Raw genomic sequence first — 10,661 nt, forward strand, 5'->3', positions numbered from 1 at the left:
GTTATATAAAACACACACAATTATCAGAATAAGTTGGAACATAATTTGTTTTACTATAACAATAATAAAAAATTTCTTTTACATTTTAATGGTGTCCAACCATGGATTTTCATTGCAACGGTGCCCAACCATGAACTTACAAATGGTAATCTTCTATAGAGTAAACTACACTGATACACTTTAAATCATTCTTCACAAACTTGAAATTGTGGCTCGTGTTTATACTTTATTGACGGAGGACGAACCCAAATGTCTTCACACCCTTAGAGAATAGTTGACCAATGTGAGTGCAAATTTTATCTCAACCCGCAGATTTGAGAGTCATCTTCTCTACTGAGTTTGATCATTGCGTGGGATAATCCATGAGCACTGCTGTAACTGCCAATATAAAAATATTGAATGAATTGTTCAATGTTTATGGTACCAAAATTATTTTGATAATATAACATAATGTATCATAATGTTTATGAATACGAAAAATATAACATTGTTAATACAAAATGAATTGTGTTAATTGCATGTATCATAATGTTTATGAATACGAAAAATATAACATTGTTAATACAAAATGCGTTGATACATTAAAATGTTAGTCAGAAATCATATTTGATAATATTTAAGTTGTTTTTATGAAACAAAGTGAGTTTTATTTTATATATTTTGTGTATCATACATTTGTTAAGAAGTGTAATCTGTTTGTAGATCTGACATCAATAGTTATCAAAAAATCTGTTTGTAGATCTGACATCGATAGTTATAAAAAAATCTAAATATAGACGTAAAACGATGATAGAGAACAAAATACGTTTTGTATATTCAAAATGTATTGTGTTATATATACAAACAACAATATATGTGTTTTTTACCGATACAAAACATGGTATGTTCTATAAAATGTTGTTTTTTCAGAATCTGTTAGAACCTAATAGTAAGGAATGTAACTTCCTAGAGATAAATTGATGATGAAGATGATGACGAAAATTGAAGTTATTTAAGATTTTTATCATAAAATCTTAATCAAAAGTGAGAATATGATGAAAACGATTTGGAAATCGAGGATGCGTTTTAGAGAAAGATATACGACTAATTAAAAGTTACCTGATGAAGTAATAAAGATATTTGATGAAGTGGTGAACAAAAAGGATGAAGATGATTCCCAGACAACTTCTCTACTCAGTTGCGGTTGGTTTTAAAGATGAGATTCCGATTTAGAGAGAGAACGATAAAGAGTACTTCGTTTATGATGAAGATGATGGAGAAACGCGATGAAGATGATTCCAGTCGTCTCTTGTACTCGGTTATGGAATAAAGATGATGAAGAAAGGCGATAAGGAAGAAAAATGATGAAACTGAAAATCAAATATGGAAGAGGGTTTTTAGTTTTATAGAGAGAAATGAAGAGAATTTCGGTTATAGGGTAGAATATTGGAGAGAGAAAATCAGAGAAAAAAAGGAAAGTGTATTTTTGGGACTGGTTTTCAAAATTGGGTTTTATCTTATATATAAGGTTATAAAGGGTATTATGAAAAAATATACATCATGGAGATTTGTGTTTTCTATGGGGATAGGTCCTTTTGGACTAGATTTCTATTATAACTTTTATTTTGGTTTAAAAACTATATTAATATTAGGGTAGACTAAATCTGGGTTTAGGTGTTGTTATCTGGACTATAAGCCCAAAAATTAAAAAAAAAAAGAACTTATTGAACCCCTTCCATTTATCATATATATACATCAAAAGTTAGAAGGTCATGCAATTGGTTCCTAAAGAATGTGGTTTTGCCAACAACTGGTAGCCCAGTTAGTCAGTGCATCTACTCCGCAATGCGGAAGTCCCGGGCCCGATCCCACCGAAGTGAAAATCTAGGAATGTTGAATTTGGGTATAAGTAAAATAGTTTCTGCAGGCTTTACGCCATTTTATTTCATTGGTTTGAAGTTAGTAGTAATTCGACAGTTATCGTGCTTATTACATCGATGTATCAATGCCTTTGTAGTGACCATGTAGTCAATATTCAAATAAAATAAAATAAAATAAAGAATATGGGTTTCCCCTCAACTGGGCCGTTTAATTTTTCTAAATAAATAAAAGAATGTAGCTATAATTAAATATTTTATGTTCCGTAGTTATTTATTTCCTTTATTACATTCTTATTTAAATACATCCATATATATATATATATATAAGGTAAGAAAATGACGGCAATTGAAAACCTAAATTAGGGTACTTCGAACATAATTAAACTCTATACAATGGGAGATAGAATCATAGGCCTTTACCAAAAAAAGGACTAATCTGCACGTGCACAAAAAATGTGATTAATTAATTCACAGTGGTCCAATAACTCAAGTAATGATCTCAAATTTACTTGTAAGGTTATAGTTTTTCCAAGCAAATCAGGTTGAATAGATATGTGGGGCTATTATCAGCCATAAGCAGCTTAGCATTAACATAAACTTTTCTTTTGGAAAGTCTAAGCTTTTAGCTTCAAGCACTAGCAAATAAACTATAAATAATACCCTAATATAGCAATCAAATCTAGCTTAGAGTAGTCCTCCCTAGATTTTATATGTACGTATGTTTGACAGCTTCATGCTTATCTCCAATTATCCATCTCATTCCCAGAGATAGAATTAGGTTTTAACTCAATTTTGTTTGGTAGAAATGTTAGAATGCAGATCAACAAATTTTGGAGTCTGCAACTTATAAGAGACAAACAAAAAATGGTATGCCAAAGTTAGATAATTCCTATCAACAAACACGATTTAAAGCTCCCAACATCTATGCCAGAAGATCTAATTAGACATGTCATGAGGCTACTCTAGATCTACAACATTTTTCTCCAACATTATTGTTAAATTTAGAATTATGTGATAATCTAAAAAATGCATTAAAATAGTCGACAAAATAATTTAACGTGGTTCAATCGAGCATCCCTTCCATGATCTCGATCTACATTCAAGGAAAAACGACAATGAATTTCTAATATTCGCCAGAACCATGGGTTCAATTCCTTACATTGGTCAAACATAATCGAATGATTAAACTACAGGATCCAACTCGTATTATAGAGTGAATTAGGTTTCCTAGTTTTTGTAGGAAGCAAGATAATATTATATTATTACACGAAATGTGGTGGATACGTGAAACTCAATATTCTATATCTTCGCGAATCTTGGAATATCCTGAAATATCTTCAATTTTTGTTGATCGTCAAATCATCGTCTTCTCGATCAGTCATGTATATGACATATCTCATTACTCACACGCAAGTTGGGATACGGAATTTGTGAAGTGTTCAACTTGGAGAGTCGGGATGAAATTATGGTTTAAAAAAATTCAACTTTCCTTGAAATAGTCGAAGATCCGCTCCATAATCTTGACCTTTAAACACATTGCTGCACCATTGAATGAAAACACCAACACCTTAATGTATCCAATTCGAAATCTAGAGGGAGCATTCCTTTGTTCTTTTCAGTTTCTTTTCGACGACCCTTTTTTTTGTACTTGATAATCTCGATTGTAGATGAAAGTTATAGAACAATAGATAATCATAACGAGCGAAAACCGTTAGAACTTGATAATCACAAGAATAATAGGGGAGTTGGAAAAAATCCTCACACTAATTAATCGATTGTTTTATCACAACGAACAATAAAAAACGTTGGAAATTCTGCGAAAGCTTAAACCAGAATTAATTAAATTGCTCAGATAAAATGTTACATTCACGATTATGTGATTATTGGAGAAATAAATTAAAATAGTTGATACCATAAATTAACGTGGTCCAGTCAGATAGTCACGACCTACATATACGGAGAAATAATGGCTTTATTAATAGCGATGACCACAAAACGGGTTTGATTCGTTACATTGATCAGACATAACTGAATGAATAAAACTCTAGGCCCTAACTCGTATATATATAGAGTAAATTAGAATTTCATAGTTTCTTAATATTCGTAGTTAATATTGGGAACAAGATAATTTGTACATAATAATAATATTTTAGATTATTACAAGAAATATCTCAAATAAATACAATACCGGCTCTGACTTTTGAGGGTCCCTAGGCGAACGTATCGATTGGGGGCCCTTATTCCACATAGTAGTTTTCGTCTTTCTCATGATTTCGTCTTTATCTTTTAAACTTCCTATTAATTATGGTGTTTTTAACATTGTAACTTTAATTTGTTTCACTAAACCACATCTTATGACGGTTTGAAACACTTGTTCTCTTAGTGCCCCTTTTAAAAGAAAAAAAATATTTTAAAAAATAATATATTTTACAAGAATTGAATCTTAAACCTTAGGTTCTCTAAGGAACTAATCTGCCAACTCTACTACCAAAGGAACCTAATATATATGTGCATAAACAACTACATATGCTAATATTATCTATACATAAATACTATATATATCGAAGGGACGCTAAATTGGGGGGCACTAGGCGGCCCCGCCTAGGCCCAAGGTCGGTCCTGAATATATAAAATTAAATCTTCTGAATCTTCACATACCTTGAACTCTTGTTCGTCGTCGAATCTTCACTTTCTTGATCCATCACGTTATTCATATATCTCCTTACCAACGCCCCGTCGCAAGTCGGAACATGAAAATTTTGAAGTGTCCGACTTGGAGAGAAAGGATGAAAATGCGGTTAAAATAAGTTCAACTTGCCTTGATTAGAAGGAAATCGACTAAAAAAAATACTGCTTGAAACAAAGACTGACTTTCTTCTTCTTCTTGCAACTCTTGAATCTTAGATGCTTGAAAATAATTGAAATAATGATTAATCGCATTGAGTTAAAGAAATAGTTGGAAAATTGCGTTGAAGTTTGAATCATGATTGAAATTGAAACCTGCTCTAATACCATTTCAACTTCACAATTATGTGATAATTAGAGAAGTATATTGAAATAGTCGACAAGATAGTTTAACGTGGTCCAATCGAAGATCCGTTCCATAATCTCGACTACATTCACGAAGACATCAATAATGGATTTATTAATTTTCACCACAATCATGGATTTGATTCGTTACATTGATCAGCCATAATCGAATGATTAAACTATAAGACTTAACTCATATTTATAGAGTGAATTAGGTTTCTTAGTTTTTCAATCTTCCTAGTTAATGTAGGAAACAAGATAATATCTATGTATTATAATATATTGGATTATTTGAAGAAATATCTTGAACACGTGAAACTCAATCTTCTATGTCTTCAAGAATCTTGAAATATCTTCAACTTTTGTTGATCGTCGTATCATCGTCTTCTCGATTTGTCGCGTATATGATGTATCTCATTAACTCGTGCACGTTGGAATACGAAACTTGTGAAGTGTTCGACTTGGAAAGTAAGGAAGAAAATAAGGTTTAAAAGAACTCAACTTTCCTTGAAATAGTCGAAGATCCGCTTCATAATCTCGAACTATAAACACACTGCTGCAAAATTGACTAAAATCTTCAACTTAAAAGTTTGGATAATATTAATTAATTGTGTAATAAACACTAAATCTATATGGAAAGGTAACAATGCACATGAAAATCTTGGCCACCCAATTCTCAATCTTAGCCTTAAATCTTCAAATTAAAAACTTTAATAACATTAATTCATTGTGTAATAATTTTCATAAATCTCTATTATACAAAAAAAATGTTTCATATTCTTGTAACTCTCTAAATTAGATGAAAACTAAATCTCTAATACACAAAAAAAAATGTTACAAAATCTTTTAATTTTGTATTAATTGCCATAAATCTCTATCATGCAATAACTATTTCATGTTCTTTTGGTTACAAATAAGATTTGTTTTTTTTTCTCCATACTTTTATTTTAATTTTTGAATTTTTGTATTAGGTTCTCAATCTTGGTAGTTAGTTGTGAAAAATTGCTATGGTTATTGATTCTGGGATTCTGGATATTCATTTTGCGGTGCTTAAATAATATTTTGTGATCAAATCTTATAATTTTATGCTAAGTTTACATATATTTATATACATATATCTGGTTGCGCTTGTTAGTTCATATGCAATAAGAGAATCAGAAGTAATGACAAGCCACCAAAACACTTAGGTTCAACTAAGAAAAATTACGTCGATATGATACTATAGATGTTAAAGCTTCCTAACATTCTTATTTTACCTATCTTAAGATTGCATTTGGATCACTACAGTATTCTCATTTTTGCAGGATGTTAGAAAGCTTTAAATCAGAGGATGTTAGGAAGCCCTTTCTTTAACCACAACCAGAACATGCTATCATGGACATCCTTCTTTTCAGGGTATGATATTTGAGATAAGAATATTTCCTCTTATCATGCCTCCCTTTCTCTTAGCTTAATTTGTATTCTTTAGATTATTTTTCTTGTGCTTTACCTTATCTATACAGGTATTATCTCACAGTAGGTAAACTCGAGGTTCATTCACATAAGAGTAGTGATAGGCCTAAAATAGGTCTGTTCCCGCAAGTGTACGAGATCAAGTTATAGTAAGTTGTAAGTCCGAATATCGTTCCACGGGATAAGTAACTTCATCTTAAATCTTAAATTATTTGTTTGGAAACTATTTAAAGGAAAAGAACAATAGAATAAAGAAGAATGAAATCAAGATGGGAAAGAAATCAAGATGGGAAAGAAATCTAAGGTTTTTTTATTCCACCACATAAATTGACTATCTAAAACATGCATTCAATTAACAGATTCATTTTTTCATATGTAACTCAAAATCTAACATAATAAACTATTTAGATTTCGGAAGATATTTTTTAATAACTCATTTCAAAATCAAGTATTTTAAATTGATTATCATATAAAGGTTATATTCCTTAACAATCATTCATCATCTAAAAAGCATATCCCATATAATAACTTAACAAAAGCATGAAATATCTAATTATGAAGCATGAAAAATGACAAGATTATAAAATCTATATGAAATGACAATTAATAGACATTTAAGCTCAATAGAAGGATTTATTAATTAATAACATATCTCAAAATAAGTCCAAGTATGGGTTTCCTCTATAACCCTAGATACAAGATTAACTACTCATTGAATTTAGAGACATATACATTGATAATATAAAATACATGGAAATAAATGAGACAAAAAAAAATCACCAAATTCCTTGCTCCAATGGTCCCAAGTATGGTCCAAATAATGTTCCAAATCCAATTAATAGCACTTTGAGAGTAGGTGGAAGTAGAGAGGTTTAGAAAAAAAAATTAGAAAGGAATGGTTGTAGAAAGAAATGAGGAGAGAAAATGGGATAGAATTAGAAAGTAGATCTAGAAATTAGAAGAGAAAGAAATCGGGTAGAAGAGGTGATGAAAGCCAGAAAAAGGAGAAGAAGATGATTTTAGGGTTAGAGAAAGAAAAGTAGAGAAAAAGATAGGTTAGAGAAGAAATGGAAATAAGAAGGAAAAGGAGAGGGAATGAAATGGTAGAAGGTGAGAAATAGGAGGTTACTTTTGGAATTCTAGGGATTTAAATGATAAATCCCTAAAATGTCCAAGTCTGGTCGGCGACTAGGGTTGTATTGCAACAAAGAGGGGAAACATGTCGGTTCAGGAGTGGGGTACAAAGATTAGGGTTTGACTTCCATTTTCTCCTACGGGATCGTCTTGGACTCTACTTTTCACCCGTGCACTGATCTTGGTCCAATTTCCCAGAATACCCTTGACTCCAAATGACAAAAATACCCTTCGTGTCTATTCTTCTCGTTTTTAACCATTTTCACACTTAACTCTGCAAAAGACACCTAATCAGGAAAAACAACCATTTTATTATAAGAAAGACTCGAAACAGACTAACTCGGTTAAATTAAACGACTCAGATGGGACATTTTTAAGATCAATCAGACATCCCCAAACTTAGGTTTTGCTAGTCCTGAGCAAAACAAAACAAAAACCTAACTCACTTTCGGAGGAATCCCGCTTGCATTTAGCATATGCAATAAGCCGTTGAACCCTAGGTTGCCCTAGTGGACGAGTGTTGTCTCGTGAGTGTTTCTAGATAATGTACCCACAAAATTCAAAAACACTTCAAAAATGCAATAGGGTCCAAAAGTACTCAAAGTCAATTGAGATGGACCAAAAATGTCTATATCCTAGAAAATATTTGAAAACAAATAGGAATAAGTCAAGTTAACAACACTATACAGACGTTAAAAATCTCTTCACTAATAATCTAGACTCAGAGTGTACGTGACTAGCTACAATGAGAATCGCTTCAGTTCCAAATAGACAGAGCCTTGATCCCTATCTTAATACATTTCGCCTTGACTTTGGCCTCACAGACATACGCTCTAAAAGATGAAAATGCTCAAGAATGGTTCGCTCGTATGTGTGAGTGTAATCACAAATATAGACTCAGCACATAAAAAAGGGTGAGGATAATATTTTAGAATGAATGATCTTCGAAAAGGAATATAACCACTAAATGGAATGGGAAAGCTCGCTTACCCTTCTCTCCCACTCTACCCTCTAATAATGTTTCCTAAAGGTCAACAATTACAAGTGATGAGATGGATGATGATGAGATCCCTAGAATGTCGACACCTCCAATGTTGGAGAACTTCAAGCAACTTCTAAATGTAGCTTTTTGCTTCGAACACTTATTTAACACAACAAACTAGAGTTCGCATGAACTTTTTATACAAACTTTCTGTTTTTCAGAGATTTTTCTCTTCATCTTTTTTTAACACAACATACAAATACCAACACTAGTATTCTCAACAATCAACCTTTCTTTCATACTTTGCTTTCACATTCTTCTTTCTTTACTTTTCCTACCTTCATTCGCGAGAATCATATGATGAATGGATGTTGGAGTATCCGTCTTCCTAAAGTTGACACTATTATCGGGTTTCATGGACTAAGAGTAAGATTTATTTGCTATCCTGATGTCACTCCTAGTGGCTATCGAAGTTGAGCACACGAGATCAAATGAGCTATTTACAAAGTTGCGAGGTTGAGTAGCTCTTCACTCTACTCAGAGTCGCAGAAGAGTACGTGATAGGCCCAAAATAGGTCTATTCCCGCAAGTATACGGGGTTAAGTTATAGTATTTTAGTAAATCGGGAAATCGTCCCAAGAGATAGGTAGGTAACTTCGGATATTGATGGCGAGTTTAGCCCAATAATTAAAATGTCAATAGCTAACTTAGACTAACACACACACACACCCCTCATAAAATTGATGATTGATATATAAGAAATAAGAAAACAAATGAAACTAACTAAACTATCTAAGAGAGGGGAGAAGATATCTAAGGTTATAAAATCCACCACATAATTTCACTTTATAAAACAAGCACTTAATTACTTAAATCCCTTTTGTATTTATTTGGGATCCAATATAATGAACTATTTGGATTCCGGATGATATTCTAGATAAAACAATTTTATAATTACTAATTCTAATTGTCTTCCTTATAAAGATTCGGATCACTTAACTATTATTCATCATCTAAAAAGCATACTCCATCTAACAACTTAACGAAAGTATGAAATATCTATTTATGAGGCATGAGTAATGGAAAGAAAATCCAATCCATATAGATAAACAATCAATAGACATTAAAGCACATCAAAGGATTTAATTAATCAAGAACAAGTATTATAAAGATCCAAAATGGGTTTCATTCACAACCTTAGATTGCTAAATTAACTATACATGGAATCTAGAATAACATTCATTGACATTGTAAAATAAATGAAAATACTAAGAAATTAATGGAAAGAAATCACCAATCAAATTCCATATCCCCATGTATCTCCAATTTGTCTAAGATTTGCTCCATTTGTGCTCAAGAATCTTACTCCAAGAATTCCAAGTAATAGCTATTTTATTGCACCCAAATAAGAAAAAGAAAGAGAAGGAAGAAATTAGATCTAGAAAGAAGTTGGAAAGAAGAGATGAAGAGGGTAAAGATGATAGAAGAATATGAAAGGGAGAAGAAGAAGACTATTAATGGAAGAAAGAATAGTGGTAGAGAAGAAGTAGTAGTAGAGAAAGATGGAAAAATAATGGATAAAGTGGATTTAGTAGTAGAGAAGAGAGAAAGAAATAGGTAAGAGGGGATTGAAAGAGGAGAGGGAGAATAGAGAAGAGGGATATTGAGAGGGTTTGCAAGTCTAGCTTTTAATGGAGGAGCAAGAGATTTATTTATAGAAGTTGGGGTTTTTTGTTGGGTTAACTTGGTAAAAAGTGAAAAAGAGAGGGTCACTTTTGGAATTTGGGAGGGTTTAAAGGGTAAACCCAGGCGGCTAGGGTTTCTCACTTTAAAAGAGAGAAATGGGAGGACATGTGTCGGCTGATGGGAGAGCAGGAAATTCGGAAACTAGCGTGTGACCGGATCCATCGTGTTTAACGTGCGGAAGGTCTGGTGGCCGTTGGATTGAATTACACGGTAGCAGACGGACAAGATTAGAACGTGGGATCGGGAGCATGGGAGCTAAGTGACTTCGGTTGCACGGGATCATAAGAAATGGAGCTGAATCTCGGAAGCCGTTAGATCTAAAAAACACGGAAGCTTGCGGCTGAGATTAAACGTGAGCAAGGGACTACCGGATTAAATTGCAACGGAATTTACCGTATCATGCTCTTTAGCGTCACTTCGCTGCTCAACGCTAATACGGGAAAAAGATATACCGGCCT

Source organism: Eschscholzia californica, unplaced genomic scaffold (genome assembly GCF_041429995.1).
Source record: "Eschscholzia californica isolate CP2 unplaced genomic scaffold, dmEscCali1.0.p SCAF_2, whole genome shotgun sequence".
In the NCBI taxonomy this organism is placed as follows: domain Eukaryota; kingdom Viridiplantae; phylum Streptophyta; class Magnoliopsida; order Ranunculales; family Papaveraceae; genus Eschscholzia; species Eschscholzia californica.